Here is a 15665-nt window from a genome sequence, read left to right on the forward strand (position 1 = left end):
CAACCAAGTCCTTCATGGCTAGTTCGGCCGCCTGGTGCAGTTTGACCAGCTGCTTTAGCTGATCGATAAAGGGCACCGGATAATTCGGCGCCAAATACTACGACCAGAAATCCCTCTCCACAGACTTCTTCTCCTCGGTCCGATAGAATTGGGCGGCATCTGATATGCTGCGAGGCAGATCCGCAAACGCCCCTGGAAAAACAAGAATTCAGCTTATCGCTTAGAGTTCCTCCCGCTATTATGTAAAAAAAACATGAATACAAAAGGCCTTACCGGCCGCAACCTTCCGGGCCTCCTGAATATCCCGCAAAGCACCTCGGGCTTCTTCCCGAGCATCCTCCGCGGCTTGTAGAGCTTCGGCGAGTTCAGATTCTTTCCCTACTAGACTCTGCTCCAAGCCCTCGCTTTTCTTCATGGTCTCCAGGAGCTCTCCTCATCTTCAATAACCCTGGCCTCGTGCTTCTCACGAAGAACCTGTTCGGCGGCGGCCCTATCATCGGCGTCGGCCACAGCCTTATTTAGTGCCTCAATTTCGGCACTCGCCCCTAGAGCATACAATGTAAATACATTAATTAGGCACAACTTCGAATTAGTGCCTTACCTAGCAGAGGGTTCCGGCATACCTTGCTTGTCCTCCAACTACTTCTTCACGTGGCCAAGTTCCCCTTCGGCCCGTTCTAGATGCTGCTTTAGTTCAAACACCTCCGCACTATGAGCGGCGGACGTTCCTGCAGACACCTGTTTTCAAACAAAGGGATGCACGTCATTAACCGAGTCTCCTGCAAAAACGGAAAATTTTGATCCCTTGTTCGGCTCTCTTTCGCCAAACAGTGTATCAGGGGCTACTACTCATATTATGAAAATTCCTTAAAGATTTCTTAGAAAACATACCCCAAAGCCCTTCATAAGACTAAGGCAGGATTCGTTCAGTCCGCTCTCAGCGGACTGAATCTTTTCAATCACCGCGCCCATGAGGGCGCGATGTTCATCAATGATAGACGCGCTCCTTAGCGCCGCCGATAGGCCCCCCGGCAGCCCTGCTTGGGCACTGGCCACTGGCGGAACAGGTAAGCTCCCCAAAGGCGGCTGCTCACCCGATCCTGGAGCTTTAAAGGTCTCCGGGACTGTGTCCGGCTGGGGTCCGTACTGAAGATCACCCCCGCCATTGACGCACATAGGAGTCGGTGCTCCCGTGTGTCCGGCCCCAGGGATATGCCCCCCCGGTCCAGGTCCCGCTGAGACGACACCTCGGTCATGCCTAGGCTTCGGGGAAGGGGCCTCTGGAGGCGTCTCGCTCGCCAGGGCATCTGAGCTCAGCAAATCCTCCGATGAGGATCGTCCGGCATGAGACCTCGCCGGGCTACATGATGTATGGCGACAGTTAAAACTGCTATATCTAAACAACCCCGGACACATATGCGTGTTCGGATTTCATGTACTTAAGACTTTTCCAGGGGCTGGACCCTGGGATCCCACTCCGGGCTGCTATCAGCAGCCGTGGTGGATGCCTCCGGGAGGGAACCTTTCCCCCTCTTCGGCGATTCGGCCTCCAGGGATGGGGAAGCCGTCCTTTTCTTCCCACCCCCTGCGGGAGGGTCGTCCTCCTCCGCCTCCTCCTCTTCGTCTTCAGAAGAAGGATGGTCGCTGGAGTCTTCGGATTTTGCGTCCGAAGCATCGCGGCGATGGAGGCCACTCCGGGTCTTTTTGACCTTCTTGGAGGCCTCTTTCTTTGGCGCCTCGTAAGGCGCTGGGACCAACATCTTCGTCAAAAGAGGTCCGGCCGGTTCTTCCGGCAGGGGGGCAGGACAGTGTATCCGCTCCACCTTTTTCGTCCATCCCTGGGGTTATGGTAAAACATGATAAAAGTGTCCCCCTTAGGACATCCCAACTGAAGCATGGATGGACAAGAGCATAGCAGTAACTTACTGAACTTGCAGAATGGGATAATTGATACCCACGGTCCTCGGTGGAGCTCGGCCATGATTTGCCGGACTTAAAAAGCACCTTCCAGATATCCTTGTGGGAGGAATCATAGAGCGTCCGAAGGGTCTGGTGCCCAGTTGGGTCGTATTCCCACAAATTGCAGGCCCGACGCTGGCAAGGGAGAACCAGGCGAACTAACGTCACCTGGACTACGTCAATGAATTTGACGTCCTTGTCGACCACACTCTGGACGCGCGTCTGGAGCAATGGCAGCTCATCGGGCGAGGACCAGTCCAGGTCCCTTCTTGGGCCAGGACGTGAGCCACAGTGGGGCTTCGGAACTAAACTCAAGAGCCGCAGCCCACTTTTTGCCGCGCGGTTCGGTGATATAGAACCACTGCTGCTGCCACTCCTTGACGGAGTCATTAAAGGCGCCCGTCGGCCATATAACCTTGGGCACCTTACTCACCATGGCGCCGCCGCACTCGGCGTGCTCGCCACTCACCACCTTGGGCTTCACATTGAAAATCTTCAGCCATAGGCCGAAGTGAGGCAAAATTCGGAGAAAAGCCTCACACATGACGATGAACCTCGAGATGTTGAGGAAAGAATTGGGAGACAGATCATGAAAGTCAATCCCGTAATAATACATAATACCGCGAACGAACGGGTGGAGGGGAAACCCGAGCCCGCGGACAAAATGAGGAAGAAACACGACCCTCTCATGGGACTCCGGAGTAGGGACGATCTGTCCCGCCGTCGGAAGACGGTGGCCGATCTTCTTGGCCAGGTACCCGGCCTCTCGGAGCCTCTTGATATCCTTCTCCTGGACGGTAGAGGCCATTGATACGTCTCCAACGTATCTATAATTTTTGATTGCTCCATGCTACTTTATCTACTGTTTTAGGCAATATTGGGCTTTATTATCCACTTTTATATTATTTTTGGGACTAACCTATTCCAGATTTGTTGTTTTATGCCTATTTCAGTGTTTCGAGGAAAAGGAATATCAGACGGAGTCAAAACGGAACGAAATCAACTGGAGAAGTTAATTTTGGAAGGAAACCAACCAGATGGGCTTGGGGTGCACGTCAGGGGAGTCCCGGGCTGCCCACGAGGGTGGGGGGCGCCCCCCTGGGTGCGGCCCCCTACCTCGTGAGCAACCCGGAGGTCCACCGACATAGCCCCTGCACCCATATATACCTACGTACCCTAAAACTTCCAGAACAGAAAATAGATCGGGAGTTCCGCCGCCGCAAGCCTCTGTAGCCACCAAAAACCTCTCAGGAGCCCGTTCCGGCGCCCTGCCGGAGGGGGATCCCATCACCGGTGGCCATCTTCATCATCCCGGCGCTATCCATGACGAGGAGGGAGTAGTTCACCCTCGAGGCTGAGGGGTGTGTACCAGTAGCTATGTGTTTGATCTCTCTCTCTCTCTCGTGTTCTTGAGGTGATACGATCTTGATGTATCCCGAGTTGTGCTATTGTAGTTGGATCTTATGATGTTTCTCCCCCTCTACTCTCTTGTGATGAATTGAGTTTCCCCTTTGAAGTTATCTTATCGGATTGAGTCTTTTATGAGAACACTTGATGTATGTCTTGCCGTGATTATCTGTGGTGACAATGGGATATCATGTGCCACTTGATGTATGTTTTGGTGATCAACTCACGGGTTTCGTGACATTGGGAACCTATGCATAGGGGTTGGCACACGTTCTTGACTCTCCGGTAGAAACTTTGGGGCACTCTTTGAAGTACTTTTATGTTGGTTGGATGAATCTGAGATTGTGTGATGCATATCGTATAATCATGCCCACGGATACTTGAGGTGACAATGGAGTATCTAGGTGACATTAGGGTTTTGGTTGATTTGTGTCTTAAGGTGTTATTCTAGTACGAACTCTTTTATAGATTGATCCGAAAGAATAACTTTGAGGTGGTTTCGTACCCTACCATAATCTCTACGTTTGTTCTTCTCTATTAGTTGCTTCGGAGTGACTCTTTGTTGCATGTTGAGGGCTTGTTATATTACCTATCTATGTTATTATTGTTGAGAGAACTTGCACTAGTGAAAGTATGAACCCTAGGCCTTGTTTCCTACCATTGCAATACCGTTTACGCTCACTTTTACCACTTGTTATTTCAGATTACAAAAACCTATATCTACTATCTATTTTGCACTTGTATCACCATCTCTTCGCCGAACTAGTGCACCTATACAATTTACCATTGTATTGGGTGTGTTGGGGACACAAGAGACTCTTTGTTATTTGGTTGCAGGGTTGTTTGAGACAGACCATCTTCATCCTACGCCTCCTACGGATTGATAAACCTTAGGTCATCCAGTTGAGGGAAATTTGCTACTGTCCTACAAACCTGTGCACTTGCAGGCCCAACAACATCTACAAGAAGAAGGTTGTGTAGTAGACATCAAGCTCTTTTCTGGCGCCGTTGCCGGGGAGGTTAGCGCTTGAAGGTATATCTTTAGATCTTGCAATCGAATCTTTTTGTTTCTTGTTTTATCACTAGTTTAGTTTATAAAAGAAAACTACAAAAAATGGAATTAAGGATGCCTCATATGCTTCATCTTTTTAATGTCTTTCGTGAAAATGATGGGAAGGAAAATTGTGCTCAAGTACTAGAAGAAGAATTACATAGAATGCTTGGCATAAAATATGTGAATGATGAGCATGATTGCAATGTTGTTAGTATGAATTCCTTGAATATCCATGATTCTAATGATATGCAAACCACAAGCTTGGGGAAGCTATGTTTGATGAAGATGATATTTTTTGTCCCCCAAGCTTTGATGAGCAAATTTACTATGATGAAAGCATGCCTCCTATCTATGATGATTATTGTGATGACACGTATGCTTTAAAGAATAATGATAACCATGAAACTTGTCATCTTGATCTTAATTTTCAATCATATGATAGTTATTTTGTTGAGTTTGCTCCCACTACTATTGATGAGAAGAATTTTGCTTACGTGGAGAGTAATAAAATTTCTGTGCTTGTAGATCATGAAAAGAATGTTTTAGGTTCTGGTTATATTGTTGAATTCATTCATGATGCTACTGAAAATTATTATGAGGGAGGAACATATGCTTGTAGGAATTGCAATAATATCAAGTTTCCTCTCTATGTGCTTAAAATCTTGAAGTTATGCTTGTGTTACCTTCCTATGCTAGTTGATTATTGTTCCCATAAGTTGTTTGCTCACAAAATCCCTATGCATAGGAAGTGGGTTAGACTTAAATGTTCTAGTCATATGCTTCATGATGCTCCCGCTATGTTTCAATTCTTATCTTTTATGTGAGCATCATTGTCATCATCATGCCTAGCTAAAAGGCATTAAAGAAAAGCGCTTGTTGGGAGACAACCCAATACTTATCCTTACTTTTTTTGTGTTTTCACATGATTATGCTACTGTAGTAATCATGTTTTATAGCTTTTGTTTCAATAAAGTGCCAAGTAAGACCTTTAGGATGGCTTACGGTGATAGTAGTGTTGATCCTGCTGAAAATCAGAAACTTTTGCACCCAGTAAATTAGTTTTTTTAATTCACATAAACGTGATTATGATCTGATTCTTTTTTCTCTGGATTGGTACACAAATTTCATAGGACTTCCTAATTTGGTAGGATTTTTGGGGTTACAGAAGTATACGTTTGATACAGATTACTACAGACTGTTCTGTTTTTGACAGATTCTATTTTCTATGTGTTGTTTACTTTTTTTGACGAATCTATGAGTAGTATCGGAGGGTATGAACCATAGATAAGTTAGAATACAGTAGATATTACACCAATATGAATTTAGAATGAGTTCATTATAGTACCTTGATGTGGTGGTTTTGTTTTCTTTCACTAACGGAGCTTATAAGATTTCCTGTTGAGTTTTGTGTTGTGAAGTTTTCAAGTTTTGGTTAAAGATTCGATGGACTATGGAATAAGGAGTGGCAAGAGCCTAAGCTTGGGGATGCCCAAGGCACCCCAAGGTAATATTCATGGACAACCAAGAGCCTAAGCTTGGGGATGCCCCGGATGGCATCCCCTCTTTCGTCTTCGTTCATTGGTAACTTTACTTGGAGCTATATTTTTATTCACCACATGATATGTGTTTTGCTTGGAGCATCATTTTCTTTTGTTAGTTTTTTCTTTCTGTTATTTATAATAATGTTTTGCATCTTTAGTTTCAATAAAGAAGTCAAGGATAGCCTTTGCCATGCTTATTTTGCTAGTATACATGTTGCTGTTTGAAAATAGAAAGTTTACCGCTGTTGCAAAAATTCCCTAGAAAAGTCAGAGAGTGGTATAATGTTGAATCTTTCTGCATATTGAGATCTGATAAATTTATTACAGTGGGAATTTTAGTTCATAATTTTTGGAGCTAGGGAAGTATTGATACTCTTGCATTCTTTACAGACTGTACTGTTTTGGCAGATTGCTGTTATGTTTGCATTGTTTGCATATGTTTGCTTGTTTAATGATTCTATTTGAGGATAGGACTATTAAATAGGCAGAGGCATTTAGTATGCAATGTTGAATAATAATTTAAGTGATTTGTTACAGTAGAAAATGATAAGGTTTTGCATTGGTTTATACTAACCTATCTCACGAGTTCTTGTTGAGTTTGTTGTGAATGAAGCTTTTGATAAAAAGAGAAACCATGATATGAGAGGAATTAAGGAGACACAAAAGCTCAAGCTTGTGGATGCCCAAGGCACCCCAAGATAATATTTCAAGAAGTCTCAAGCATCTAAGCTTGGGGATGCCCGGTAGGCATCCCACCTTTCTTCTTCAACAACTATCGGTTAGTATCTGTTGAGCCTAAGTTTTTGCTTCTTCACATGAGTTGTGCTATCCTTGCAATGTAGTTTTCTTTAGCTTTGCTTGCTGTTTGAATAAAGTATCAAGATCTGAAATTATTAAATGAGAGAGAGTCTTCGCATAGTTGCATAATTATTTAGCTACTCATTGACCTTCACTTATATCTTTCGGAGTAGTTTGTCATTTGCTCTAGTGCTTCACTTATATCTTTTAGAGCATGGTGGTAGTTTTATTTTGGAGAAATATATGAACTCTCATGCTTCACTAATATTATTTTGAGAGTCTTAAATAGCATGGTAATTTGCTTAATGTTAATATACCTGGTATTCAAGATATGTGAAACTTTCTTTTGAGTGCGTTCAATACTAAGATAAGTTTGATCTTGATAATTGTTTTGAGATATGGAGGTGATAATATCAAAGTCGTGCTAGTTGAGTTATTATGAATTCAAAGAATGCTTGTGTTGAAGTTTGCAAGTCCCGTAGCATGCACGTATGGTTAAAGTTGTGTAACAAATTTGAAACATTAAGTGTACCTGGCTTGTGCATCCTTATGAGTGGCGGTCGGGGACGAGCGATGGTGTTTTCCTACCAATCTATCCCCCTAGGAGCATGCGCGTAGTACTTGGTTTTTGATGACTTCTAAATTTTTGCAATAAGTATATGAGTTCTTTTGACTAATGTTGAGTCCACGGATTATACGCACTCTCACCTTTCCGCCTTTGCTAGCCTCTTCGGTACCATGCATTGCCCTTTCTCACCTTGAGAGTTGGTGCAAACTTCGTCGGTGCATCCGTGATATGATACGCTCTATCACACATAAACCTCCTTATATATTCCTCAAAACAGCCACCATACCTACCTATCATGGCATTTCCATAGCCATTCCGAGATATATTGCCATGCAACCTCCATCATCATATTCGTGACATACATTACTTTTGTCATATTGCCATTGCATGATCATGTAGTTGACATCGTATTTGTGGCAAAGCCACCATGCATTATTTTCATACATGTCACTCTTGATTCATTGCACCATCCCGGTACACCGCCGGAGGCATTCATATAGAGTCATATCTTGTTCTAAGTTTCGAGTTGTAATCCTTATGTTGTAATCAATAGAAGTGTGATGATCATCATTATTAGAGCATTGCCCAATAAAAAAAGAGAAAAGCCAAAAAAAGAAAGGCCCAAAAAAAAGAAGAAAGGCCAAAAAGAAAAAATAAAGGCCCAAAAAAAGAAAATAAATAAAAAGGGCAATGCTACTATCTCTTTTCCACACTTGTGCTTCAAAAGTAGCACCTTGTTCTTCATATAGTGAGTCTCATATATTGTGCTTCAAAGTAGCACCTTGTTCTTCATGTAGTGAGTCTCATAAGTTGTCTTTTTATACTAGTGGGAATTTTTCATTATAGAACTTGGCTTGTATATTCCTACGATGGGCTTCCTCAAATGCCCTAGGTCTTCGTGAGCAAGCAAGTTGGATGCACACCCACTAGTTTTCTTTTGTTGACCATTCATAGCTCTAGTGCATCCGTTGCATGGCAATCCCTACTCCTCATGTTGACATCAATTGATGGGCATCTCCATAGCCCGTTGATTAGCCGCGTCAATGTGAGACTTTCTCCTTTTTTGTCTTCTCCACACAATCCCCATAATCATATTCTATTCCACCCATAGTGCTATATCCATGGCTCACGCTCATGTATTGCGTGAAGGTTGAAAAAGTTTGAGATTATTTAAGTATGAAACAATTGCTTGGCTTGTCATCGGGGGTATAGAAGTTGGGAACATCTTTGTGTGACGAAAATGAAGCATAGCCTAACTATATGATTTTGTAGGGATGAACTTTATTTTGCCATGCTATTTTGAGAAGACATGATTGCTTTGATTAGTATGCTTGAAGTATTATTATTTTTGTGTCAATATGAACTTTTGTCTTGAATCTTTCGGATCTGAATATTCATATCACAAATAAGAAGAATTACATTGAAATTATGCCAAAGTATCACTCCGCATCAAAAATTCTTTTTTATCATTTACCTACTCGAGGACGAGCAGGAATTAAGCTTGGGGATGCTTGATACGTCTCCAACGTATCTATAATCTTTGATTGCTCCATGCTACTTTATCTACTGTTTTAGGTAATATAGGGCTTTATTATCCACTTTTATATTATTTTTGGGACTACCTATTAACCGGAGACCCAGCCTAGATTTGTTGTTTTATGCCTATTTCAGTGTTTCGAGGAAAAGGAATATCAGACGGAGTCAAAACGGAACGAAATCAACTGGAGAAGTTAATTTTGGAAGGAAACCAACCAGATGGGCTTGGAGTGCATGTCAGGGGAGTCCCGGGCTGCCCACGAGGGTGGGGGGCGCACCCCCTGGGCACGCCCCCCTACCTCGTGAGCAACCCGGAGGTCCACCAACGTACCCCCTGCACCCATATATACCTACGTACCCTAAAACTTCTAGAACAGAAAATAGATCGGGAGTTCCGCCGCCGCAAGCCTCTGTAGCCACCAAAAACCTCTCGGGAGCCTGTTCCGGCGCCCTATCGGAGGGGGATCCCATCACCGGTGGCCATCTTCATCATCCCAGTGCTATCCATGATGAGGAGGGAGTAGTTCACCCTCGGGGCTGAGGGTATGTACCAGTAGCTATGTGTTTGATCTCTCTCTCTCTCTCTCTCGTGTTCTTGAGGTGATACGATCTTGATGTATCCCGAGCTTTGCTATTGTAGTTGGATCTTATGATGTTTCTCCCCCTCTACTCTCTTGTGATGAATTGAGTTTCCCCTTTGAAGTTATCTTATCGGATTGAGTCCTTTATGAGAACACTTGATGTATGTCTTGCCGTGATTATTTGTGGTGACAATGGGATATCTTGTGCCACTTGATGTATGTTTTGGTGATCAACTTGCGGGTCTCGTGACATTGGGAACCTATGCATAGGGGTTGGCACACGTTCTTGACTCTCCGGTAGAAACTTTGGGGCACTCTTTGAAGTACTTTTATGTTGGTTGGATGAATCTGAGATTGTGTGATGCATATCGTATAATCATGCCCACGGATACTTGAGGTAACAATGGAGTATCTAGGTGACATTAGGGTTTTGGTTGATTTGTGTCTTAAGGTGTTATTCTAGTACGAACTCTTTTATAGATTGATCCGAAAGAATAACTTTGAGGTGGTTTCGTACCCTACCATAATCTCTACGTTTGTTCTCCGCTATTAGTTGCTTCGGAGTGACTCTTTGTGCATGTTTAGGGCTTGTTATATTATCTACCTATGTTATTATTGTTGAGAGAACATGCACTAGTGAAAGTATGAACCCTAGGCCTTGTTTCCTACCATTGCAATACCGTTTACACTCACTTTTACCACTTGTTACCTTGCTGTTTTTATTATTTCAGATTACAAAAACCTATATCTACTATCTATTTTGCACTTGTATCACTATCTCTTCGCCGAACTAGTGCACCAATGCAATTTACCATTGTATTGGGTGTGTTGGGGACACAAGAGACTCTTTGTTATTTGGTTGCAGGGTTGTTTGAGAGAGACCATCTTCATCCTACGCCTCCTACGGATTGATAAACCTTAGGTCATCCACTTGAGGGAAATTTGCTACTATCCTACAAACCTGTGCACTTGCAGGCCCAACAACGTCTACAAGAAGAAGGTTGTGTAGTAGACATCAGCCATCCATTTGCCTCCTGCTCCAGATCCGGACATCTTTGGAGAACCTCTCTTCGGTGGAGAAGAAGAGTGCTTGGGCGCTAGGGCTCGAGCAGAGGGGAATGGACTAGCAGGGGGAAAAGGCGTGGGTAGAGAGGGAGAGATATTGTCTCTTTATAGGGACAGTAAAGCTTTTTGCGCCTCCCCACTTGCCTAGTGTAACCCGCTCGTTCTCCACTCGCCGCAATTAGCGGTGCGTTTGGGTTACCCGTACCCATATTGATGAGAATCCCGCAGTAAGGGGACACGATCTCTGCTTCGGCAATACATGCGGAGGAAACCGCCTCGCGATATGCGCTGAGGCTGGTTATGGAAAAACGGTTCGAATAATGACTCGGCCATAGTATCGTGTCGCTTTGTCTAAAGATGTCAGCAGGTTATATTTTGTTAAATACCATCCTCTCTAAAGTGGTACGTGAAGATCATCTTGCAGATCCGGACACGATCTGAGGGTTCGATAAATACTTTGGAGTATTCGGAGATGGAACCCGCCTTGCAATGCCGAAAACAAAACTGCGCGCCGGACTCATCGTCATTGAAGCCTGGTTCAGGGGCTACTGAGGGAGTCCTGGATAAGGGGGTATCCGGACAGCCGGACTGTATACTCTGTCCGGACTGCTGGAACATGAAGATACAAGACTCAAGACTCCGTCCCGTGTCCGGACTCTCCTTGGCGTGGAAGACAAGCTTGGCGATCCGGATATTATATTTCGTTCCTTGTAACCGATTCCATGTAAACCCTAGCCCTCTCCAGTGTCTATATAAACCAGAAGTTTGGTCCTTAGAGGGACGATCACAATCATAATCATCATAGGCTAGCTTCTAGGGTTTAGCCTCTACGATCTCGTGGTAGATTAACTCTTGTACTACTCATATCATCAATATCAATCAAGCAGGAAGTAGGGTTTTACCTCCGTCGAGAGGGCCCAAACCTGGGTAAACATTGTGTTCCTTGCCTCCTGTTACCATTAGCCTAAGACGCACAGATCGGGACCCCCTACCCAAGATCTGCCGGGTTTGACACCGACACCGCCGCCCTCCTTGTCCAATTCGGACTTGGGGGGGGGGAGCGGCGCGAGGCTGCCCCTTGGCTGCCACTCCTCTTCCACCACTTGGGCCCATGAGGCCCATTAACCTCCGGGGGGTTCCGGTAACCCCCCAGTACTCCGGTATATATCTGATAACCCCCGGAACCATTCCGGTGTCTGAATATAGTCGTCCAATATATCAATCTTCATGTCTCGACCATTTAGAGACTCCTTGTCATGTCCCTGATCATATCCGAGACTCCGAACTACCTTCGGTACATCAAAACATATAAACTCATAATATAACCGTCATCTAACTTTAAGCATGCGGACCCTACGGGTTCGAGAACTATGTAGACATGACCGATACACGTCTTCGGTCAATAACTAGTAGCGGAACCTGGATGCTCATATTGGCTCCCACATATTCTACAAAGATCTTTATCGGTCAAACCGCATAACAACATACCTTGTTCCCTTTGTCATCGGTATGTTACTTGCCCGAGATTCGATCGTCGATATCTCAATACCTAGTTCAATCTCGTTACCGGCAAGTCTCTTTACTCGTTACGTAATGCATCATCCCGTAACTAACTCATTAGCTACATTGCTTGCAAGGCTTATAGTGATGTGCATTACCGAGAGGGCCCAGAGATACCTCTCCGACAATTGGAGTGACACATCCTAATCTCGAAATACGTCAACTCAACAAGTACCTTTGGGGACACTTGTAGAGCACTTTTATAATCACCCAGTTACGTTGTGATGTTTGGTAGCACACAAAGTGTTCCTCCGATAAACAGGAGTTACATAATCTCATAGTCATAGGAACATGTATAAGTCATGAAGAAAGCAATAGCAACATACTAAACGATCAAGTGCTAAGCTAACGGAATGGGTCAAGCAATCACATCATTCTCCTAATGATGTGATCCCGTTAATCAAATGACAACTCATGTCTATGGTTAGGAAACGTAACCATCTTTGATTCATGAGCTAGTCAAGTAGAGGCATACTAGTGACACTCTGTTTGTCTATGTATTCACACATGTATTATGTTTCCGGGTAATACAATTCTAGCATGAATAATAAACATTTATCATGATATGAGGAAATAAATAATAACTTTATTATTGCCTCTAGGGCATATTTCCTTCAGTCTCCCACTTGCACTAGAGTCAATAATCTAGATTACACAGTAATGATTCTAACACCCATGGAGCCTTGGTGCTGATCATGTTTTGCTCGTGGAAGAGGCTTAGTCAACGGGTCTGCAACATTTAGATCCGTATGTATCTTGCAAATCTCTATGTCTCCCACCTGGACTTGGTCCCATATGGAATTGAAGCGTCTCTTGATGTTCTTGGTTCTCTTGTGAAATCTGGATTCCTTTGCCAAGGCAATTGCACCACTATTGTCACAAAAGATTTTCATTGGACCCGATGCACTAGGTATGACACCTAGATCGGATATGAACTCCTTCATGCAGACTCCTTCATTTGCTGCTTCCGAAGCAGCTATGTACTCCGCTTCACATGTAGATCCCGCCACGACGCTTTGTTTAGAACTGCATCAACTGACAGCTCCACCGTTCAATATAAACACGTATCCGGTTTGCGATTTAGAATCGTCCGGATCAGTGTCAAAGCTTGCATCGACGTAACCATTTATGACTAGCTCTTTATCACCTCCATAAACGAGAAACATATCCTTAGTCCTTTTCAGGTATTTCAAGATGTTCTTGACCATTGTCCAGTGATCCACTCCTGGATTACTTTGGTACCTCCCTGCTAAACTAATAGCAAGGCACACATCAGGTCTGGTACATAGCATTGCATACATGATAGAGCCTATGGCTGAAGCACATGGAAAATCTTTCATTTTCTCTCTATCTTCTGCAGTGATCGGGCATTGAGTCTGCTCAATTTCACACCTTGTATTACAGGCAAGAACCCTTTCTTTGCTTGATCCATTTTGAACTTTTTCAAAACTTTATCAAGGTATGTATTTTGTGAAAGTTCAATTAAGCATCTTGATCTATCTCTATAGATCTTGATCCCCAATATATAAGCAGCTTCACCGAGGTCTTTCATTGAAAAACTTTTATTCAAGTATCCTTTTATGCTCTCTAGAAATTCTATACCATTTCCAATCAATAATATGTTGTCCACATATAATATTAGAAATTCTATAGAGCTCCCACTCACTTTCTTGTAAATACAGGATTCTCCAAAAGTCTGTATAAAACCATATGCTTTGATCACACTATAAAAGCGTTTATTCCAACTCCGAGAGGCTTGCACCAGTCCATAAATGGATCGCTGGAGCTAGCACACTTTGTTAGCACCCTTTGGACCGACAAAACCTTCTGGTTGCATCATATACAACTATTCTTCCAAAAATCCATTCAGGAATGCAATTTTGATCCATTTGCCAAATTTCATAATCATAAAATGCGGCAATTGCTAACATGATTCGGACAGACTTAAGCATCGCAACGGGTGAGAAAGTCTCATCGTAGTCAACCCCTTGAACTTGTCGAAAACCCTTTGCAACAAGTCGAGCTTTTTAGACAGTAACATTACCATTAGCATCAGTCTTCTTCTTGAAAATCCATTTATTCTCGATGGCTTGCCGATCATTAGGAAAGTCAACCAAAGTCCATACTTTGTTCCCATACATGGATCCCATCTCAGATTTCATGGCCTCAAGCCATTTTGCGGAATCTGGGCTCATCATCGCTTCCTCATAGTTCGTAGGTTCGCCATGGTCAAGTAACATGACTTCCAGAATAGGATTACCGTACCACTCTGGTGCGGATCTTACTCTGGTTGACCTACGAGGTTCGGTAGTAACTTGATCTGAAGTTTCATGATCAATATCATTAGCTTCCTCACTAATTGGTGTAGTCATCACAGGAACCGGTTTCTGTGATGAACTATTTTCCAATAAAGGAGCAGGTACAGTTACCTCATCAAGTTCTACTTTCCTCCCACTCACTTCTTTCGAGAGAAACTCCTTCTCTAGAAAGGATCCATTCTTGGCAACGAATGTCTTGCCTTCGGATCTGTGATAGAAGGTGTACCCAACAGTTTCCTTTCGGTATCCTATGAAGACACATTTCTCCGATTTGGGTTTGAGCTTATCAGGTTGAAGCTTATTCACATAAGCATCGCAGCCCCAAACTTTAAGAAATGACAACTTTGGTTTCTTGCCAAACCACGGTTCAAAAGGCGTCTTCTCAACGGATTTTGATGGTGCCCTATTTAACGTCAATGCAGTCGTCTCTAAAGCATAACTCCAAAATGATAGCGGTAAATCAGTAAGAGACATCATAGATCGCACCATATATAGTAAAGTATGATTACGACTTTTGGACTCACCATTACGCTGTGGTGTTCCAGGTGGCGTGAGTTGCGAAACTATTCCGCATTGTTTCAAATCAAGACAAACTCGTAACTCAAATATTCTCCTTCACGATCAGATCGTAGAAACTTTATTTTCTTGTTACGATGATTTTCCACTTCACTCTGAATTCTTTGAACTTTTCAAATGTTTCAGACTTATGTTTCATTAAGTAGATATACCCATATCTGCTTAAATCATCTGTGAAGGTGAGAAAATAACGATACCCGCCGCGAGCCTCAACATTCATTGGACCACATACATCAGTATGTATGATCTCCAACAAATCAGTTGCTCGCTCCATGGTTCTGGAGAACGGCGTTTTAGTCATCTTCCCCATGAGGCATGGTTGGCAAGTACCAAGTGATTCATAATCAAGTGGTTCCAAAAGTCCATCAGTATGGAGTTTCTTCATGCGCTTTACATCAATATGACCCAAACGGCAGTGCCACAAATAAGTTGCACTATCATTATCAACTCTGCATCTTTTGGCTTCAACATTATGAATATGTGTATCACTACTATCGAGATTCATCAAAAATAGATCACTCTTCAAGGGTGCATGACCATAAAAGATATTACTCATATAAATAGAACAACCATTATTCTCAGATTTTAATGAATAACCGTCTCGCATCAAACAAGATCCTGATATAATGTTCATGCTCAACGCTGGCACCAAATAACAATTATTTAGGTCTAAAACTAATCCCGAAGGTATATGTAGAGGTA

This window comes from Triticum aestivum, chromosome 5B (genome assembly GCF_018294505.1).
Source record: "Triticum aestivum cultivar Chinese Spring chromosome 5B, IWGSC CS RefSeq v2.1, whole genome shotgun sequence".
Lineage (NCBI taxonomy): Eukaryota > Viridiplantae > Streptophyta > Magnoliopsida > Poales > Poaceae > Triticum > Triticum aestivum.